This window comes from Sciurus carolinensis, chromosome 8 (genome assembly GCF_902686445.1).
Source record: "Sciurus carolinensis chromosome 8, mSciCar1.2, whole genome shotgun sequence".
NCBI lineage: Eukaryota > Metazoa > Chordata > Mammalia > Rodentia > Sciuridae > Sciurus > Sciurus carolinensis.
In genome coordinates this window covers 117119712-117140480 of record NC_062220.1, presented here as the reverse complement: position 1 = coordinate 117140480, position 20769 = coordinate 117119712, and the positions used below count along the sequence as shown (strand labels likewise).

Sequence of the window (20769 nt, the reverse complement as noted above, 5' to 3'; positions counted from 1 at the left end):
TTTTTAATATTTGGTCATAACCGATGAGCAGGGTCATACAAATTTACCCTGTAAATTTACTGATGTGAATCAGACTGCTTTTCTCCAGAATTAAACATCTCTATTACAGGATTAAAAATCCAGAATACTTTGAATTGAATTATCATTCACTTTGGCATTAATGGAATCATTCTCCCACTCCAGTCCATTGGAATCCTGAGAGGTTGAGGTAAGAATATGTTCTGTTTTTTTTGTTGTTGTTGTTCTGTTTTATTTTTTTAACTACTTTTTTAGTTGTAGATGTACACAATGCTTTATTTTATTTATTTATTTGTATGTGGTGCTGAGAATTGAACCCAGTGACCCACACATACTAGGCAAGCGCTCTACCACCGAGACACAAACTCAGTACATGTTCTCATTTTTTTTTTTTTTTTTTTGCTGCTCTACTTAAAGTTACCCAAGAATGTTCTCCTCTCTTTTGAAACATCCTCACATTGGAACTATTACAGGCATGCCTGTTTTGACTTCCCTTTCTAGATCTAAGGATATGTAGGCATTTCCACTAGTGGAGTTTTAGTCATTAAATCACAGCTGATGTCTGTGATCAGCATTCAGACAGTGGCACCTGATGAGCGTCTACTACTTTGAAACACCTCATATGGTGACCTTAGGTTTCTCAAATTGCATTCATATTCACCTTTTGGTCCTGAACTTTGACAGCCTCCATTGCTGGAAGGATGACATCACTGCACAACTCTCAGCCTTTCTTACCCAGAGAACTTTTGCTGCTCTGCTGCCTGGACTGCTTTACACAGTGCAGCACATAAAGACTCTTCTGCTAATCTTAATTTCTGTTTTAAAATAACTTTTTTTATTTTTTATTTTTTTTATTTTTTATTTATTTATTTATTTTTTATTTTATTGTGAACAAATGGGATACATGTTCTTTCTCTGTTTGTACATAGAGTAAAGGCGTACCATTTGTGTAATCATACGTTTACATAGGGTGATGTTGGTTGATTCATTCTGTTATTTTTTTCCCCTTCCCCCCACCCCTCCCATCCCTCTATTCCCTCTATACAGTCCTTCCTTCCCCCATTCTTGCCCCCCTCCCTAACCCTCACTCTAACCCTAAAACTAACCCCTCCCACGCCCCATTATGTATCATCATCCACTTATCAGCCAGATCATTCTTCCTATGGTTTTTTGAGATTGGCTTATCTCACTTAGCATGATATTCTCCAATTTCGTCCATTTGCTTGCAAATGCCATAATTTTATCATTCTTTATGGCTGAGTAATATTCCATTGTATATATATGCCACAGTTTCTTTATCCATTCATCAACTGAAGGGCATCTAGGTTGGTTCCACAATCTGGCTATGGTGAATTGAGCAGCAATGAACATTGATGTGGCTGTATCTCTGTAGTATGCTGATTTTAAGTCCTTTGGGTATAGACCAAGGAGTGGGATAGCTGGGTCAAATGGTAGTTCCATTCCAAGTTTTTTAAGGAATCTCCATACTGCCTTCCAGAGTGGTTGCACTAATTTGCAACCCCACCAGCAATGTATGAGTGTACCTTTTTCCCCACATCCTCGCCAACACCTATTGTTGCTTGTGTTCTTGATAATCGCCATTCTGATTGGGGTGAGATGGAATCTTAGGGTAGTTTTGATTTGCATTTCTTTTATTACTAGAGATGTTGAACATTTTTCCATATGTTTGTTGATTGTTTGTAGGTCTTCTTCTGTGAAGTGTCTGTTCATTTCCTTAGACCATTTGTCGATTGGATTATTTGTAGTCTTGGTGTTGAGTTTTTTGAGTTCTTTATAGATTCTGGAGATTAGTGCTCTATCTGAAGTATGATTGGCAAAGATTTTCTCCCACTCTGTAGGCTCTTTCTTCACATTGCTGATAGTTTCCTTTGCTGAGAGAAAGCTTTTTAGTTTGAATCTATCCCAGTTGTTGATTCTTGCTTTTATTTCTTGTGCTATGGGAGTCCTGTTGAGAAAGTCTGGTCCTAAGCCGACATGTTGAAGATCTGGACCTACTTTTTCTTCTATAAGATGCAGGGTCTCTGTTCTGATTCCGAGGTCCTTAATCCATTTTGAGTTTAGTTTTGTGCATGGTGAGAGATATGGGTTTATTTTCATTTTGTTGCATATGGATTTCCAATTTTCCCAGCACCATTTATTGAAGAGGCAATCTTTTCTCCATTGCATATTTTTGGCCCCTTTGTCTAGTATGAGGAAATTATATTTGTTTGGGTTTGTGTCCGTGTCCTCTATTCTGTACCATTGATCTACCTGTCTATTTTGGTACCAATACCATGCCGTTTTTGTTACTATTGCTTTGTAGTACAGTTGAAGTTCAGGTATTGCAATACCCCCTGCTTCATTTTTCCTGCGAAGGATTGCTTTAGCAATTCTGGGTTTCTTATTCTTCCAGATGAATTTCATGATTGCTTGTTCTACTTCTGTAAGGTACATCATTGGGATTTTAATTGGAATTGCATTGAATCTGTATAGCACTTTTGGTAGTATGGCCATTTTGACAATATTAATTCTGCCTATCCAGGAACATGGGAGATCTTTCCATCTTCTAAGGTGTTCCTTAATTTCTTTCTTTAGTGTTCTGTAGTTCTCATTGTAGAGGTCTTTCACCTCTTTTGTGAGATTGATTCCCAAGTATTTTATTTTTTTCGAGGCTATTGTGAATGGAGTAGTTTTCCTAACTTCTCTTTCTGAAGATTCATCACTTATGTATAAAAATGCATTGGATTTATGAGCATTGATCTTGTATCCTGCTACTTTACTGAATTCACTTATGAGTTCTAAGAGTTTTCTGGTGGAATTTCCTGGTTCCTCTAAGTATATAATCATATCATCAGCAAATAGGGATAGTTTGAGTTTTTCTATTCCCATTCATATCCCTTTAATTTCTTTGGTCTGTCTAATTGCTCTGGCTAGAGTTTCAAGGACGATATTGAATAGGAGTGGTGAGAGAGGGCATCCCTGCCTTGTTCCAGATTTTAGGGGGAATGCTTTCAGTTTTTCACCATTAAGAATAATATTAGCCATGGGCTTAGCATCGATGGCCTTTACAATGTTAAGGAACGTTCCCACTATCCCTATTTTTTCTAGTGTTTTGAGCATGAAGGGGTGCTGTATTTTATCAAATGCTTTTTCTGCATCTATTGAAATAATCATGTGATTCTTGACTTTAAGTCTGTTGATATGGTGAATTACATTTATTGATTTCCTGATGTTGAACCAACCTTGCATCCCTGGGATGAAACCCACTTGATCATGGTGCACTATCTTTTTAATACATTTTTGTATGCGATTTGCTAAAATTTTGTTGAGAATTTTTGCGTCGATGTTCATTAAGGATATTGGTCTGAAATTTTCTTTCCTCGATGTGTCTTTGTCTGGTTTAGGTATCAGGGTGATATTGGCTTCGTAGAATGAGTTTGGGAGGGTTCCCTCCTCTTCTATTTCATGGAATACTTTGAAAAGTATTGGAATGAGCTCTTCTTTAAAGGTTTTGTAGAACTTGGCTGAAAACCCATCTGGTCCTGGACTTTTCTTTGTTGGTAGGCTTTTGATGACTTCTTCTATTTCATTACTTGAAATTGGTCTATTTAAATTGTGTATGTCCTCCTCGTTTAGTTTAGGCAATTCATAGGTCTCTAGAAACTTGTTGATATCTTCGAAATTTTCTATTTTGTTGGAATATAGATTTTCAAAATAGCTTCTAATTATGTTTTGTATTTCAATCGTGTCTGTTGTGATATTTCCTTGTTCATTCCGAATTTTGGTGATTTGGGTTTTCTCTCGTCTTCTCTTTGTTAGTGTGGCTAAAGGTTTATCAATTTTGTTTATTTTTTCGAAGAACCAACTATTTATTTTGTCAATTTTTTGTATTGTTTCTTTTGTTTCAATTTCGTTGATTTCAGCTCTGATTTTAACTATTTCCTGTCTTCTACTACTTTTGGTGTTGGTCTGTTCTTCTTTTTCTAGGGCTTTGAGCTGTAGTGTTAGGTCATTTATTTTTTGAGTTTTACTTCTTTTATTAAATGCGCTCCATGAAATAAATCTTCCTCTAAGTACCGCTTTCATATTGTCCCAGAGATTTTGATATGATGTTTCTTTGTTCTCGTTTACCTCTAAGAATTTTTTAATTTCCTTCCTAATATCTTCTGTTATCCATTCCTCATATAATAGCATATTGTTTAATCTCCAGGTGTTGGAGTAATTTCTGTTTTTTGCTCTTTCATTTATTTCTAGTTTCAATCCATTATGGTCTGATAAAATACAAGGAAGTGTCTCTATCTTCTTGTATTTGCTAACATTAGCTTTGTGGCATAATATATGGTCTATTTTAGAGAAGGATCCATGTGCTGCTGAGAAGAAAGTGTATTCACTCTTCGTTGGATGGTATATTCTATAAATGTCTGTTAAGTCTAAATTATTGATTGTGTTATTGAGATCTATGGTTTCTTTGTTCAATTTTTGTTTGGAAGATCTGTCCAGTGGTGAGAGAGGTGTGTTAAAATCACCTAGTATTATTGTATTGTGGTCTATTTGATTTCTGAGATTGAGAAGGATTTGTTTGACATACATGGGTGAGCCACTCTTTGGGGCATAGATATTTATGATTGTTATGTCTTGCTGATTTATGGTTCCCTTAAGCATTATGAAATGTCCTTCTTTATCCCTTCTGATTAACTTTGGCTTGAAGTCCACTTTATCTGAAATGAGGATGGATACCCCAGCTTTTTTGCTGGGTCCATGTGCATGGTAAGTTTTTTCCCATCCTTTCACCTTTAGTCTATGGGTATCTCTTTCTAAGAGATGAGTCTCTTGCAGGCAACATATTGTTGGATCTTTCTTTTTTATCCAATCTGCCAGTCTATGTCTTTTGATTGATGAATTCAGGCCGTTAATATTCAGGGTTATTATTGAGATATGATTTGTATTCCCGGTCATTTGACTCATTTTATTCATTTATTTGCTTATTTTTGACACAACTTGGTTCCTCTTTATTTGAGAGTTCCTTTAGGATATCTCCTCCCTTTGCTGATTTGCTTCTTTGTTTTTCATATCTTCTTCATGGAATATTTTGCTGAGAATGTTCTGTAATGCTGGCTTTCTTTTTGTATATTCTTTTAGCTTTTGTTTATCATGGAAGGATTTTATTTCGTCATCAAATCTGAAGGTAAGTTTTGCTGGGTATAAGATTCTTGGTTGGCATCCATTTTCTTTTAGGGCTTGAAAAATATTATTCCAGGCCCTTCTAGCTTTTAGGGTCTGGATTGAAAAATCTGCTGATATCCGTATTGGCTTCCCCCTGAATGTAATTTGGTTCTTTTCTCTCACAGCCTTTAAAATTCTGTCTTTATTTTGTATGTTAGGTATTTTCATTATAATGTGCCTTGGTGTGGGTCTGTTGTAATTTTGTGTATTTGGAGTCCTATAAGCCTCTTGAACTTGATTTTCCATTTCATTCTTCAGATTTGGGAAATTTTCTGAAATTATCTCATTGAATAGGTTGTTCATTCCTTTGGTTTGTTTCTCTAAGCCTTCCTCAATCCCAATAATTCTCAAATTTGGCCTTTTCATGATATCCCATAGTTCTTGAAGATTCTGTTCATGATTTCTTACCATCTTCTCTGTTTGTTCGACTTTGTTTTCGAGGTTAAATATTTTGTCTTCAATATCTGAGGTTCTGTCTTCCAGGTGTTCTATCCTATTGGTTGTGCTTTCTATGGAGTTCTTAATTTGGTTTATTGTTTCCTTCATTTCAAGGATTTCTGTTTGGTTTTTTTTCAATATCTCTAACTCTTTATTGAAATGGTCTTTTGCTTCCTGTATTTGCTCTTTTAAATGTCTATTGGTGCGTTCATTCAATGCCTGCATTTGCTCTTTCATTTCATCGTTTGCTTCCCTTATCATGTTGATTATGTACATTCTGAACTCCCTTTCTGACATTTCTTCTGCCATGCTGTCATTGGATTTTATTGATATAACATCCAGATTTGTTTGAGGCATTTTCTTCCCTTGTTTTCTCATATTGTTCAGGTATCAGTGGACTGCAGAGATGTTGCAGATTTCCTCTATTGACTTATAATGTCCCTGAAGATTGCTAGTGTATCCCCTCTTATCCTTCAGTAGCCTGAAGTCTTAGAGGAAGTTGATACTTCGGTGTTCCCCTAGGTAGCTGCCTCTCTAGGGGTGGTGGTCTTCAGGTGTGGTATTTTCCCTGCTAGAGGGCAGAGGTGCCTCTACTTGTTGACCAATGGTCATCCAAAGGGGAACTAGACTGCGGGCCGAGGCAATGCCTGTTTGGGCCTGTGTCTCTGGTTTTACCGTCTTTGTGGGAAAACCTCACTCGGCGGGGAAGACCCACCCGGTGGGGAGATCTCGCTAGTCAGTTCCCCTCCTAGAGGTTCCCCTCAGTCCACAACTACCACCTGGGCAGGGCAGCCTTCCCAAGCAACGTTTCCAGGGGCCTGGACCTACCTCCTGGGCTTAGGAGCCCTGCCCTTTGCAGACGAGTCTCCTTAGGTGGCCCCTCCTCAGAGAAGCTGCCCGAAGTCCTGGAACCTTCGCTCCACCCCTCAGCTGGTCTCTGTGTAGCTCTCCTGGGCCTAGGAGCCTCACCCTTCGTAGACGAGTCTCCTTAGGTTGTCCGTTCTTAGAGAAGCTGCCCGAAGTCCTGGAACCTTCACTTCGCCCCTCAGCTTGTCTCTGTGTAGTTCATTCAAGAAAAGGTGCCTAGGTCCCTGGACTGGACCTTGCTATGCACCTAATCGCCTGGTTATGCGACCTGCCCTCTGACCAGTCACTTGGAGCCTCGTACATATGTTCCAAGCCCCAGTGACCCGTCGCTCGTCTCTTCCTCCAGACAGCCACCCGGTGCTCTGTGTGGGCGCTTGGAGACCAAGCCACTCACTGCGTACATCCACCACCTCTGGGCAGTCCCCTCCCCATTGCTCAGGCGGTTGCTGGATCCAAACAACTCGCCGCCTGGGCAGGGCAGCCTTCGCAGGCAGCGTTCTCTTTCTCTGGCAGCCACTCTTTCTCTGGCAGCCGCTGGAGCCCTGGCAGATCGCTTCAAAACCAAGCGGTGTGTCGCACAACCTCCTTTGCAAAGTTCCCCGCTTTCTGAGTTCACTGCTCCAGCGGGGGAGGTGTGTCTTGCCGCCTGGGCAGGGCAGCCTTCGCAGGCAGCGTTCTCTTTCTCTGGCAGCCACTCTTTCTCTGGCAGCCGCTGGAGCCCTGGCAGATCGCTTCAAAACCAAGCGGTGTGTCGCACAACCTCCTTTGCAAAGTTCCCCGCTTTCTGAGTTCACTGCTCCAGCGGGGGAGGTGTGTCTTGCCGCCTGGGCAGGGCAGCCTTCGCAGGCAGCGTTCTCTTTCTCTGGCAGCCACTCTTTCTCTGGCAGCCGCTGGAGCCCTGGCAGATCGCTTCAAAACCAAGCGGTGTGTCACACAACCTCCACTTTTTTTATTTTTTAATCAACATCTTTCCATTTTTCAACTGTAGAATCATTATGCCTCTTATAGGTCAGCAGTTTCTTCCTCCAGAAGAGGCCTATGACTGCTTCCTGGGCTCTCCCCTTCATCACTTTCTGTTAGATTTTCACACTCTAGAGTTAAGTGCTCACTTCCTCAGCATGGTCTACAATACTTGGGTCCTGCATTGCATCCAACCTGCTGCAGGAACCCCATATCCTTGGGAAGTGGCCCTAAGCATTACATTCAGAAGCCGTCTGCCATCTGATGCCACCCAGGTGCATTGGCAACTCTTCTTCCATCTCTCCCTCAAAGTCCAAAACTAGACTAGGCAGCCACATCCCCAGGCCTGAGCTCAGGGAGATTTCAGGGACCTGGGGTTGGGGAGGGAGTGCAGTGACCTGAGGAGAGAGATGGGGCAAAAGGAGAGACAAGTTTCCCAGGACCAAGGCTGTGATGACTCCAGCAGCCACCACTGCTGGGTGGCTGCCCTGGTGGACAGCCTTTCTGGCTGCTTGCTCTTATCTCCTCAGTCCCCTGATGAGGACAAGTGACCTCCTCAGGATGCCTCAGAAGGCCAGTACCTGACACATCTCAGTGTTTGTGGTCTGTCTTTTCAATGAGAACTTCATAATGTAATACAAAATACACTCTGCTCTTTCTTGCTTCCTTGGCTTCTAAATACCATCCGTGTCCATATATATTTTCTTTTTACTAATATAGTTAAGATAATTCAGTCTATTTTTACAATTTTTCCTAACATGCAGATGAATATTTAAAGCCTATTAGTCAGGTCCCAAACATGGCTGAATAAAGCTAGGTAGAGATTACTGATTCCCCACACTGCAGAAAGGAGGCAGTGAAGGAACCATTGTTCTGAGAGGTGGGTGACAAAACAAATGCTAAAAGACCCAATATTACAAAGTCTGAGACCTGCATAGATTTGAAGTTTGCTTACCAGGGTAGAAAATTAGTGCAGAGACCACAAACCCTGTAGGGGTTCTGTTCAGCCCTAGCGGGGTCCGGGGTCCTAGGTGGATGGGAAGAGTCAGCACAGTGGAGAAACAGCACACAGAGACACCAAGTGTTGTGAGGCTGAATCTGTCTTTATTTTTACTGCCAGTCTTTTTATAGATATTTTTCTTTACTGATAATCATATCACTATATGGTTAGTTTAAAATAAGAAAAACTTTCAAAAGTACAATCTATGCTTCTTCTCAAAGTACACATTCTCTCTGTATGACAACCCAGACCAAAACAACCTCATTTCCCAGCTAGATTAAAACAACCTCGTCTCCCAGCTAAACTGAAACAAACTTATCTCCCAGTTAAACTGAGGGCACCATGGTCTGCCAGCCTTCAACCTTCAGAACAAACACATCATTAGATTTTCTGAGAAACTACCCCCACCATGAACTCCAGTGTTTAACAGTGAGAAACTTTTACTATTCTAAAAGAGCAAAGAAATCAACTTACAGTTAATATTTAGTCTATTCTAATTTCATATAATGGCAGATTCCAATCTTATTCTTAAGGAATTAGAATAAACATAGGAAAAGCACAAATTATATTTATGACTAACTTAAATGTTTTTTTTCTGTAAAGTATCTCTAGAATCAACTATAAAATCTAGGAAAGTAACAAAAGCTAAAAGTTGCATCCCAGCTCAGAAGAATGCCTCTTTATCCATCTATTATTATACTAAAGCAATCACAGTCTCCTCTAAACTTGAGCACAGCTACAATTGTTTACTTTCATATAATTTATCTATGTGTTACTGCTAAATTTTTATTTTGCACTATTTTGTGACCCAATACAATAAAAACTTCCCAATGTTTTTCCAATAAGTCTCTAATGATATACTGATTACTAATATTAAAAAGCAACTACACAGGGAGACATGCCATGCCTGTGGCCCCCAAGAAGGAGGATGATCAACAGAACCCTGGCAAGTGTTGAGTCCTCTACTCCAACAGAGTCCTGCCAAATGTCAGAGTGGCAGGAAATAGATCCACACAACCCCAAATCTAAAACAGGGAGATGAAAGGTGGAGGGGAAAACAGAGAGAGAAAGCAACACCAGAAAAGCACATAAACACACTGCCCTTAACATTTGGAAAGAAAGGCAGAAAAAATTAAAGTGTGATGGTAACAGTGATGTCCTTGAAGCAGATCAAGCAGTATAAAAACAAATTGTAAATAGAAGTCCTGCTGGGTTCTGTAGCCATTTGGTTTAGTCCATAACTGTCCAGTCACACCTGTAAACCAACACAGCATCTACCCAGTCACACCTGTAAACCAACACAGCATCTACCCACCTCCAAATAGCAGCAAATTAAGCCAGAGGGAGCAACCTTGCAGTTGATTTTCTTAAGAAGCTATCTAGACAGAACTTTTGCATAGATGGAGAAAACACTGATAATTCCCAGTGGCAGAAGTGAGAGCTCAGATCTGAGCACTAAGGCAGTTTTGGCCCAAAGCACAGGAAAGAGGAGAGATTAAATCCTCTCCTGCCACCCTCTGACACTGGAGGGAGGCACAGCAGGACATTTCCTGAGTTCTAAGAAGTCTAGAGGGACTATGCCCCTGATTGTAGCTACTGTACTCATGGGGCCAACTTGGCAGGAAGCTGCCTGAATATTCAGTTTCATAGAGGAACAGATCACAGATCATGGCAGCAGTTTGCAGAAAGTCACAAGGAGAAGGTGCCCAAGTCCCCAGAATGGTTAAAGAGATGGTTTCCAGGTTGTTACCATAGTCATTTGGAGTCTATCAAAGCAGAAATTTGCCTGGGTTTAAGGCAGAGGAAAGCAACAATACCCAGTCTGACGTGGTTCCCAGTCATATGGTCTGACCCTTGGCCACCACAGCCAAGTAATAGATCACTGATTGGATACTGGCCAGATCTGCCTCAGGGACCATCACCTGGGGAATCAATGCTTGCTCTTCACAAACTGGGGCAGTGGAAATTATAACCTAGGTGAAACAACTAGTCCCTTCATTCAGTTTTAAGGATGATATCTCAGTGAGCCTCATAGACCAAGTGAATCTTTCCTGCACAACAGATCACCCATGGAGAATCCATAACCCTGAGCCATAATAATCTACATTACTATGCAAAGAAGCCTGTGGAGGGGAGCAGGTACAAAATAACCAACAGCAATCAGTAATAGCCCAGAACCTGCATCCTGAACACGTGCACACAACAGAAAAACCCACAGACACAACCCTGCATCCTATGAGCAGTCAGGAACAAGTGCCTGCCCTGATAAACCAGGACCAGCTGCTGGGAAGTTCATAACAACAGCATCCTCCAGCACCTCTGGAGGGAGCCAAAGCCTAAGAATGACAGATACCTTCCAAATGTTCCAAATCCTAAGGAAATCCAAATCAAGATTCAACAAGAATTTTCTTCATCTTAGCTCGGCGCAGTCCCACTGTGCCCCCTGCTGCCCACAGGACATACACTTCCCCATGGCACAGGGACCTGAAAGCCCAGCTGGCTTTTGCAAGTCATCAGGTTATTCACTTTATTCACATTTGGAAGAATGAGTTTTCAGCACTATTGTCCATTTTTCCAGTGAATATATTGAGTGGTTTAATCCTTTCCATTTCACTCCACCAGGACCCAGGTTGTGCTCCTATTTTCAAATTTATGTAAGTAACTTTTATCCTATCATTTCCTCCTCAATTTCGTTTTCAATTGTACAAATGGATTTTCAATTGGATGACATTCATTATTCTCATTGGGTTTTTGGATGAAAAGTTTTGACCAAAATAAAATAGGGGCATTGACATATTTTACTCACAATTTGAAAACAGCAAATATTAGTTTTGTTTTGTTATGTTTTCCTGTGGGGAAAAAGGATATTTTCAGGACAAAAAATCATTAACTAATCCATGATTAGTTAGAAATACTCACCAGGAAATCAGTGTTAAAAGGGTGAAAATTGGGCGCTTTTAATTTTTTTACTGATATGTGGAAGTAAACCCACAATAAGAGGGGAGAGAGGAAGAAGAATATTCAGTAGATGAGACAAAGGGGAATGAAGGGAAGGAGGGTTAGGGTTTTGCAGCATCAATTCCAGTAATCTCGTTTAATAACCCCACCCTTTTTACTAACTCCATGCACAGGACAATAAAACTCCCTCATTTGTTTGAATGAATAACATATTCTCTGATGAATTTTCTGTTGAACTCTTACCTCTGAACTTCCCTCTCCAAATAACTCTTAATCATCCCTAAAAACCTTCATCAGACACAACACCTATAGATTAGCCTTCTTGAGTGCTACTTTTCATCTCTCTCACCCTGCTGGCACACAACATTCCATATGGTGCTGCTGGTCCAACTTGATCTAGTCTCTCTTGTCTCCTGTAGAGTGACTGATAAGCAGAAGCAGAGATAGAACTGTAAAGACGTTGTTGGCAGAGTCGTTTTATTTATTTACTTTTTTGCTTTTAAGTAAGAAAATATTTATTTTAATTCCTTCAGATGAAAATCCATTTGTACAATGTCCAGGACACTCTAAAGCTATTCTCACCTGAAGACCTCAGAAGTGTCTTCTTCTCAGGATCGTCCTATAGTGCCTCCTGCTGGATCCATAGCCATGAGCCCTCCAAAGTCTATGACCCACCTGAAGAATGCAAATTCTAGAATCATGTTTAAGCTGATCACTTTGGATCATCCTGGTTAGGGGTTCTGGGTGCTCTGTTTGCCAAAGGCATATAGTAATGTGCCCATCAAAAGGGGAAAATGAAGAGTAGTTATACTGCCCTTCATATTCTCTTTGCTCTGCCAACTCATTCCTTCCTCTTTTTCCCAAACTCCAGACAACCACACATCTCTTGATTATTTCCATAATTTACCTTTTCCAGAAAATTTTATTCTTGGGATAATACAATACATAGTAATTTCATAGTATCTTCCTCTCTATAAATATATGTTTGTTTCCTCCATGTCACTTTGTGTACAAAATTATATTTATTTGTAGTCACTATTATTTCATTCTATGGATGAATCTTGGTTTGTTTATCCCATCACTCAGTGAATGACATTTTGGTTACTCCCAATTGAGAATTTATGAATAAAGAAGTAATCAACATTTCTATAGAGATTGCTATAAGAAAACACAACTCGGGTTTGATGGAACAAATACCCAATATGATTGGTTGATTATGTTAAGAGGTAGTTTGCTTTGTAAGAATCATTCAGTCGGTTTTGTAAAATGACCCATCCTTCTTTGCATGCTTACAGCAATGGACAAAAGTTACTCTATGGTCATCTGACGCTAGTAATAGTCTAGACTCTCTATTCAAATGAAATAAAACTCACACATCCTTAAATATTAACAGGATACTTTAGGTCAAGTTTTATTGCTTTTTGATCTCCCTGGCCAGCACTTCTATTTGATCTGACCTGGATAGTGGCTGTCTGATGGTAAAAAACTTTCAATAAGGAGACCCCCCTGTTAGGAAGCAACAGTTGCAAAGTTTAGCACACTGACTGGTATTCCTCTGCCTCCACAATCATTAACCCACTTAGATTTGTTAATACCGGCAGATTTCTGGCATCCTAGAAAAAAATGCATTTAATTCCAATTATTTTACTAATTTTTATAACATTAGATCTGTATTATAAATCTAAATATATGTATTATTTTGACACCCAGAAGCAGACATCCTAAGATTTGTAAAGCTAGAAAGTGATTTCTAGTTTCAGTAAAAAAACTAGTCTACTTTTATAGTGCTTTGTCTCTGGGTAAAGGAATATAGAGACTACCAATCTATCCCATTCTTCTTGAAGTTCTCAGGCTGAGGAACAATGTGAGAAATCCCTTATCATAAGTCATCCCCTTTATTAACTCCACCTGCACTACTAAGTATAAAAAACTGACTGAGGAGGAGTGAAGTTTAGAGGTAAAGTAACTAGGTTATGAGAGTTGACCTAATCAGTGCATTTATCTTCTGACAGGTATTAACTTGTTGGTAACTGTAGGCAGGTAGGGTTTGGCTGGAAGAGGTGGGTCCCTGGGGGTATGCTGTGGGGCATATAGTTTGCATGTGGTGACTGGAGCCTCTCTTTTCCTCTGCTTCCTGGTAATGTCCTGAGCTGCTTTCCTGTTACACACCCTTCTACCAAGATGTTCCACCACACTTCAGGCCACTAGGAATAAAGTCAGCCATCTATGGATTGAGACCCCTGTGGTCACAGCACACAGCACTCATAAGGAAAACAACATTCTCCTCTTGATACTACAATGACAGCTTTGCCCAGACTCCCCTTCCACAGTTGTTTTACCTTCTGCAGAGAATAAATAAAGGTGGAGGTAGCTGGTAGGCCATGCCATGAGCAGGTAAGTGATGACAACCAACTTGCTTCTCTGTTAGTTCCACTCATCCTAATTTCACCTTACCTCAGGCCCATTATCTCCAACCCGCATTCCACTGATAACTATTCAGGTATTTCAGGATGATTCTTAGTGCACCCTGGGCATTTGATTGCCTAAGATCCAAGACAATTAAAACAGTTCAATGTGAGAACTTGCTTTAAAGTCCTGTCACTCCTCATTCTGTTTCTGATCTCCCTGGTTGTGAATAATTTTTTCACTTTTTGGTACAGTTTGGTGGGACTTCAGGAAGGAACACACATGTACTCAAACCCTCTCTCTCATCCGGCATAATAAATCAGTTGCCTAAATTGTGACTTTCTGAATCCTCAAAGGCCATGAATAAATAGGTCAACTGTGATGGAATGACCTGAATCCAGGACTCACAGTGGAAATATGAGAAGGTGTCATGGGACTAAGTTTCTGTTGTGAGCACTGGGACTAAGACACAAAAAGTGTATTTATGAAAAAAATTTCCAAAGAACAAATTTCTGACATTTTACTACCCAGAATCCTGAATGAACTCTAGAAAGATTTTGTCAAAATAAGAATATTGTATTTAAGAGACCAGCTCTTGGTTTTTATTATGTGTCTGTACTGACATTCATCGAGCTTCTGGAATCAAGAATTTAGTAGCACTTACACAAACACACTTTTGACTGTTATTTTTTCCCACATTTCTTCTCCTATGAGGACACTCATTACATGTAAAATGCACCACATGGTCCATACAGATAATTTATTCTACTTTTGAGTGTGTTCCTTTCTTTTTGTTTGTCCCTGTATTGTATTTTCATCAGTTTTTTAGCGTAGCCATCAGGATCACTCATTCATAGTGTATAATCTCCACTTCAGAGTACCTGGGAATGTTCTCATCAGTAATCACTCTATTTGGTTCTCGTACACCTTAACTTCCTCCCTGTCATATTGTAGATTTCCATTCACTTCAGCAGAATTTGCCTTATTTCTAGGAGAATTTTTGTGATACCTTTCCTAAACACTTTGTGAGAGATTTTCAACACCTCCATCATCTCCTGTCTTTCACAGGAATGCTGAGGTTTTCTGGGTACTTATTGTGGAGATTGCTTAGATATTTACATATGGAACTGTATTCTCTGTTCTTAATACAGTGGTTTAAAGCACATCTAATTATGAATTAGTAATTTTTTTGTCCTTAACACATCACTACTTTAAAATATTACTTAAATTTTAAATTTAAATTTAAATTTTTTAAATTTAAATTTAAATTTTATTTAAAATAAAAAAATATTTTTTTCTCTCAGAGAGGAGGTAAAGAAGACCTGTACAGAGCTAGAGATATGTAGGGGAAATGAAGAGACTTGCATGAATAAAAAGGAGGGTGTATTATTGTGTAGAAACGTGAGAAGTTATGTTGATATGATGTTGGAGTTATAGGCCTAATCACAATAATCAAAAGTAATTTGTTAAACATTAAGTAGATGATTAGGAACAGGGAAGCATGGGACTGACAGCTTAGTAGAGGGCCCGCAGTTGCTGGAATGGATAATGGGTAAATGGACAAACAGATTGATCGGCAGGCAGATGAACAGATGGATCTGACAGAAAAAATGTTGAGATGGTTACTGTGTAAGAAAGTTACACAACACTTTATACAACTTCTACTTCTCTTTCCTTTGGATTTTATAAATCTGAGCTACTATAATTTTATTGGCATCAGCTTTGTCCTAAATTGCATCTTTAGACAGAAAAGAGTCCATCTTCAAAGACGAGCATAGATTCATTAATCAGTACTCACATGTTCATCAGAAGCATGTTGGTTTTCAGGAATTCCAAGCATATCCACTATGGACCCACCTCCATAAAAAAGGGAATCCTGGCAAAGTACAGATAGTGTCTCCACAAATGATCTGTTGTCACTAACAGCCAAACAATCCCTTTTCCATGTATAAACTCTGTGATCATGTGGTTGGCCTCCAACAGGCCCCTGAACAGGAAACAAAATCATATATTTTAGCAAAGGCAATTATCACCCTTCCTAATTTTGTAATATGGGGGGCACCAAGTTAATAAACCTGAACCCCAAATTAATGAAGCCAGGAAATCTAATACACATCTACTTAGTTGTAGGCTATTGCTCCTCATGGCCCTAGAATAGCATTGCACTGCTGATATTCCTGGTTACCAGACTAATAAATCTTGCCTGCCCTGATTCAGTCTCATTGGATTTTCACAAACTTTAATTAGGTAAAATTTGTAGAACTGTTATGCATTTTATAATAAAAAGAACTGATATATTGTGTAATTTATGAAAGCGATGTGTATTTTCACAGTTCTATTTAGTTTTTCCCAATTAACACATTTGTTTTTTCTCAGAAGTTTGTAGGATAGTGGACATGAATCATTATTCATGTTTTCAAGACATGATGTTGAAGGAAAACTGTACTGAAAAGAGGTAAGGAGTATGAACTTGGGTGGAGAAAACCTGAGTCAGAATCTCAATTACCAAACATACCAATATTTCTTCTGTACAGCTAGTGATCTAAAAAGGCAAATTTTATTGCTTACAAATGTGAATGTTTGTATATAGCTCTTTGTTCTAAGCCATATTTTTTGTATAATGTTATTGTTCTATTGTAGTAGTAGAAGCTCCTTAGCACTATCTACATTAAAAAATTCTGTATTAGAGATATCAGTCTGAAGTTTGGAAGAGTTCCCTACTTTTCTTGGAACAATTTTCATGGAATAATTTGAGGAATATTGGTGTTAATTCTTCTTTGAAGGTCTTATCGAACTTAGTGGAGAATCCATCTCCTGGTCCTGGACTTTTCTTATTTGGTAGGTTTTTAATGACATTTTCTATTTCATTTCTTGAAAGTGTTCTGTTCAAATCATGTATGACCATCTAATTCAGTTTAGGTAGGTCATATGTCTCTAGAAATGTGTCAGGGTCTTCAATATTTCTGATTTAATTGAAGTACAAATTTTCAAAATAGTTTCTAATTGTGTTCTGTATTTCAGTTGTGTCCTTGTGATATTTCCTTTTCATCAAGTATTTTAGTAACTTGAGTTTTCTCACTTTTTCTCTTTACTCATGTTGCTAGATGTTTATGAATTTTATTGTTTTTTTTTTCAAAGAACCAACCTTTGTCAATTTTTTTTCAAATTTTTTCTTTAGTTTCAGTTTCATTGATTTCAGCTCTGCTTTGAATTATTTCCTGTCTCCTACTGTTTTTGGTGTTGATTTGTTTTTTTCCTTGGGCTTTGAGATATTATGTTAGGCCATTTATTTGTTGACTTTTTATTCTTTTAATAAAAGAGCTCAATGCAATGAACTTTCCTCTTAATTCTGTCTTCATAGTATCCAAGAGATTTTGGTATGTTGTATCACCATTCTTAATTAGCTCTAAGTATTTTTTCATTTCATCTTTAATTTCTTCTACTATCCATTCATCATTCAGTAGTGTATTATTTAGTCTACATGTGTTAGTGTAGCTTCTACACTTTTATTTAATGATTGAATTCTAATTTCAGTCAATTTTGATCTGATAGCATATAGGGTATCTTGAACTTTTTTTGTATTTATTAAGAGTTGCTTGTAGTATCAGGTATGTTCTATTTTAGAGAAGGATTCATGTGCTGCTGAGATAAAACTGTATTCGCTCACTGAGAGATGAAATATTCTATATATATGTGTTAAAGGAAAAGAACTTCAGAAAAATACCCTGATGAACATAGATGCAAAAAAATCTCAATTAAATTCTGGCAACTCATATACAAAAATCATGTTATAAAATAGTGCCTCACGATCAAGTGGGGTTCAACCCAGGGATGCAGGGTTGGTTCAACACCCAGAAATAAATAAGCATAATACATAGTATCATTAGACTTAAAAACAAGAATCATATGATCATCTCAATAGATGCAGAAAAAGCATTTGACAAAATGCAACACTCTTTCATGTTCAAAACAATACAAAATTAGGGACAGTAGCAACATACCACAACATCATAAAAGCATACATGCTAAACCAAAGCCCAACGTCATTCTAAATGGAGAAAAATTGAAAGCATTCCCTCTACACACTGGAACAAGACAAAGATGTCTTCTTTCACTACTTTTATTCAATATTGTTCTTCAAACTCAGGCCAGGGCAATTAGAACAAAGAAATTAAAGGTATACAAATAAGAACTCAAACTATCACTACCTGCGAATGATATGATTCTATATTTGGAAGATCAAAAAAATTCCATCAAAAATTTCTATAACTAATAACTGAATTCAGCAAAGTAACAGGATATGAAATCAATACCCATGACTCAAACTCATCCCTATATATCAATAATGAATCCACTGAAAGAGAAATAAAGAACACAATCCCATTCACAGTTGTCTCAAATAAAAAAAAACTTAGGATTCAATCTAATAAAAGACATGAAAGACCTCTATGATGAAAACTATAGACCTCTAAAATAAGAAATTGAAGAAGACCTTAGAATATGGAAAGATCTCTCAAGCTCCTGGATAGGCAGAATTAATATTGTCCAAAGGGCCATACTCCCAAAAGTGTTATACAAATTCAATGCAATTCCTTTTAAAATCCCAATGACATATTTTACGGAATTAGTAAAAGGAATTATGAAATTCGTTAGAAAAAATAAGAGACTCAGAATAGTCAAAGCAATCCCAGCAAGAAAAGTGGAGCAGGAGGCATCACAATACTAGACCTCAAACTATACTACAGAGTTACAGTAATAAAACTGCATGGTATTGACATCAAAACAGACTCATGGACCAATGGTACAGAATAGAAGACACAGAGTCAATCCCACATAAATACAGGTATCTCATGCTAGTCAAAGGTGCCAAAAACATTCACTGGACAAAAGATAGCCTATTCAACATAGTGTGCTGGGAAAAAAAGAAAGTCACATGTAACAAAATGAAATTAAACCCTTAGCTCTCACCCTGCATGATACTCAACCCACTGTGGTTAAAAGACTTAGGCACTAGAAAAGAGACTCTGTGACTACTAGAAGAAAAAGTAGGTCAAAATGTTCACTATGTAAACCTAGGACCTGATTTTTTTAACAAGACCCCTAAAGCATAAGAAATTCAATCAAGAATCAATAAATTGGATGAACTCAAGCTAAAAAGCATCTTTTCAGCAAAATATCAATAATGTGAAGAGAGAACTTACAGATTGTGAGGAAATCTTTACCATATGCACCTCAAATAAAGCATTAATCTCTAGGATATATAAAGAACTCAAAAAACTTAACACCAAAAAATAAAAAAAAAACCACAAGTAATTAATAAATGGGATAAGGAACTGAAGAGACACTTCACCAAAAAAGATACACAATCAACAAATATGAAAAATGTTAAATATCTTCATCAATTAGACAAATACAAATCAACACTACTCTAAGATTTCATCTCACTCCAATCAGAATGGCAATTGTCAAGAATACAAGCAAAATAGGATGTGGGAAAAAGGTACACTCATACATTGCAGATGGGAATGAAAATTGGTGTAACCATTATGGAAAACAGTATGAAGATTCCTCAGAAATCTTGGGATGGAAACACCACTTGACCCAGCTGTCCCACTTCTTGGTTTATACCCATAGGACCTAAAATCAGCATATTACCGAGATGCAGCCACATCAATGTTTATAACAACTCAATTAACAATAGCTAAAATATGGAACCAAACTAGATGCCCTTCAACAGATGAATGGTAAAGAAAATATGATATATATATCATATATATATATATATATATATATATATATATGTAAGATTACTCAGTTTTAAAGAAGAATGAAATTCTGGCATTTGCTGGTAAATCAATGGAGTTAGAGAATATATTGCTAAGTGAAATAAGTCAAACCAGAAAAAGCCAGAGGCCAAGTGTTTTCTCTGATATACAGAAGTTAATTAACAATAAGTGTGGGGAGATGGGGAAGAATAGAGTTACTTTATATTAGATAGAGGGGTATGGGGGAAGGAATGATAGTAGAGTGAAACAGACATTATTACTTCATGTACATATATGACTGCCTGACTGATATGATACTGCAATATGAGTAATCAGAAAAAAGAGAGATTACACTCTATTTATGTATGATCTATCAAAATATATAAATGCATTCTACTGTCATGTACAACTCATTACAACAAATAAAAGTTAAAAATAAAATAATGCATGAGAGTACCTTTCTCCCCACATTCTACAAGGTCCTTCTAGAGGTGATTATGGTTTGCTGAGGTAAGCCAAGTGATTTATGCATGGGCAGGCCCTGGGAGACGACACTAATGGTAGGAATACTAGTGGTTCCTTGCCCCTGTTTGCTCTTCATCTCGTGTTCCTTGGTTGCAATAGAGGTGCTCTGGTTAGGAGAACTGTAGGTATTCAGACTCAAGCTTGCCCTATAGCACTGTCTGGTTCTTGGGGTACCTCTACTTTTTGAGAATATGCTCATTTCCACAAGGGCATATGTTAACTTTAGGGACAATTCTGTCTTACCAATTTCCATTAAAGACATTGACACTGTCAACCTTGAGGGCAATGAACATTGGTTGGCCCATGTTGACAGGGGTTGCCTAATTTTTGACCAAACACTGACCACAGGCCCTGGCCTTTGGGTGACAGCTACAGAGGCAGAGGCAGAGGCAGAGGCAGATGCATTACATGCACCAGTGGTCATGCAGCCTGGCTAACACCAGAGTGTGCCTGGGTGCTGGCATGATTACCCAAAAGGTATTTCTGGATATGGAAAGTCCAAGAGCTAAGTGGGTTGGGCTGCCCCATGGTGGGGGTCCTGTAGCCAAGAATGACATTAGGGCTGGACTTGGACCTGTAGCTCCCAGGTTTCCAAACTGTAGACAGCTG

The 20769-nt window shown here is 38.4% G+C and overlaps 1 pseudogene; it reads right to left on the bottom strand.

Annotated features, from left to right (window-relative positions):
* Nucleotides 1–471: 471 nt before the first annotated feature.
* LOC124991436 (AP-1 complex-associated regulatory protein-like) lies at nucleotides 472–20465 on the bottom strand (annotated as a pseudogene).
* Nucleotides 20466–20769: the final 304 nt, after the last annotated feature.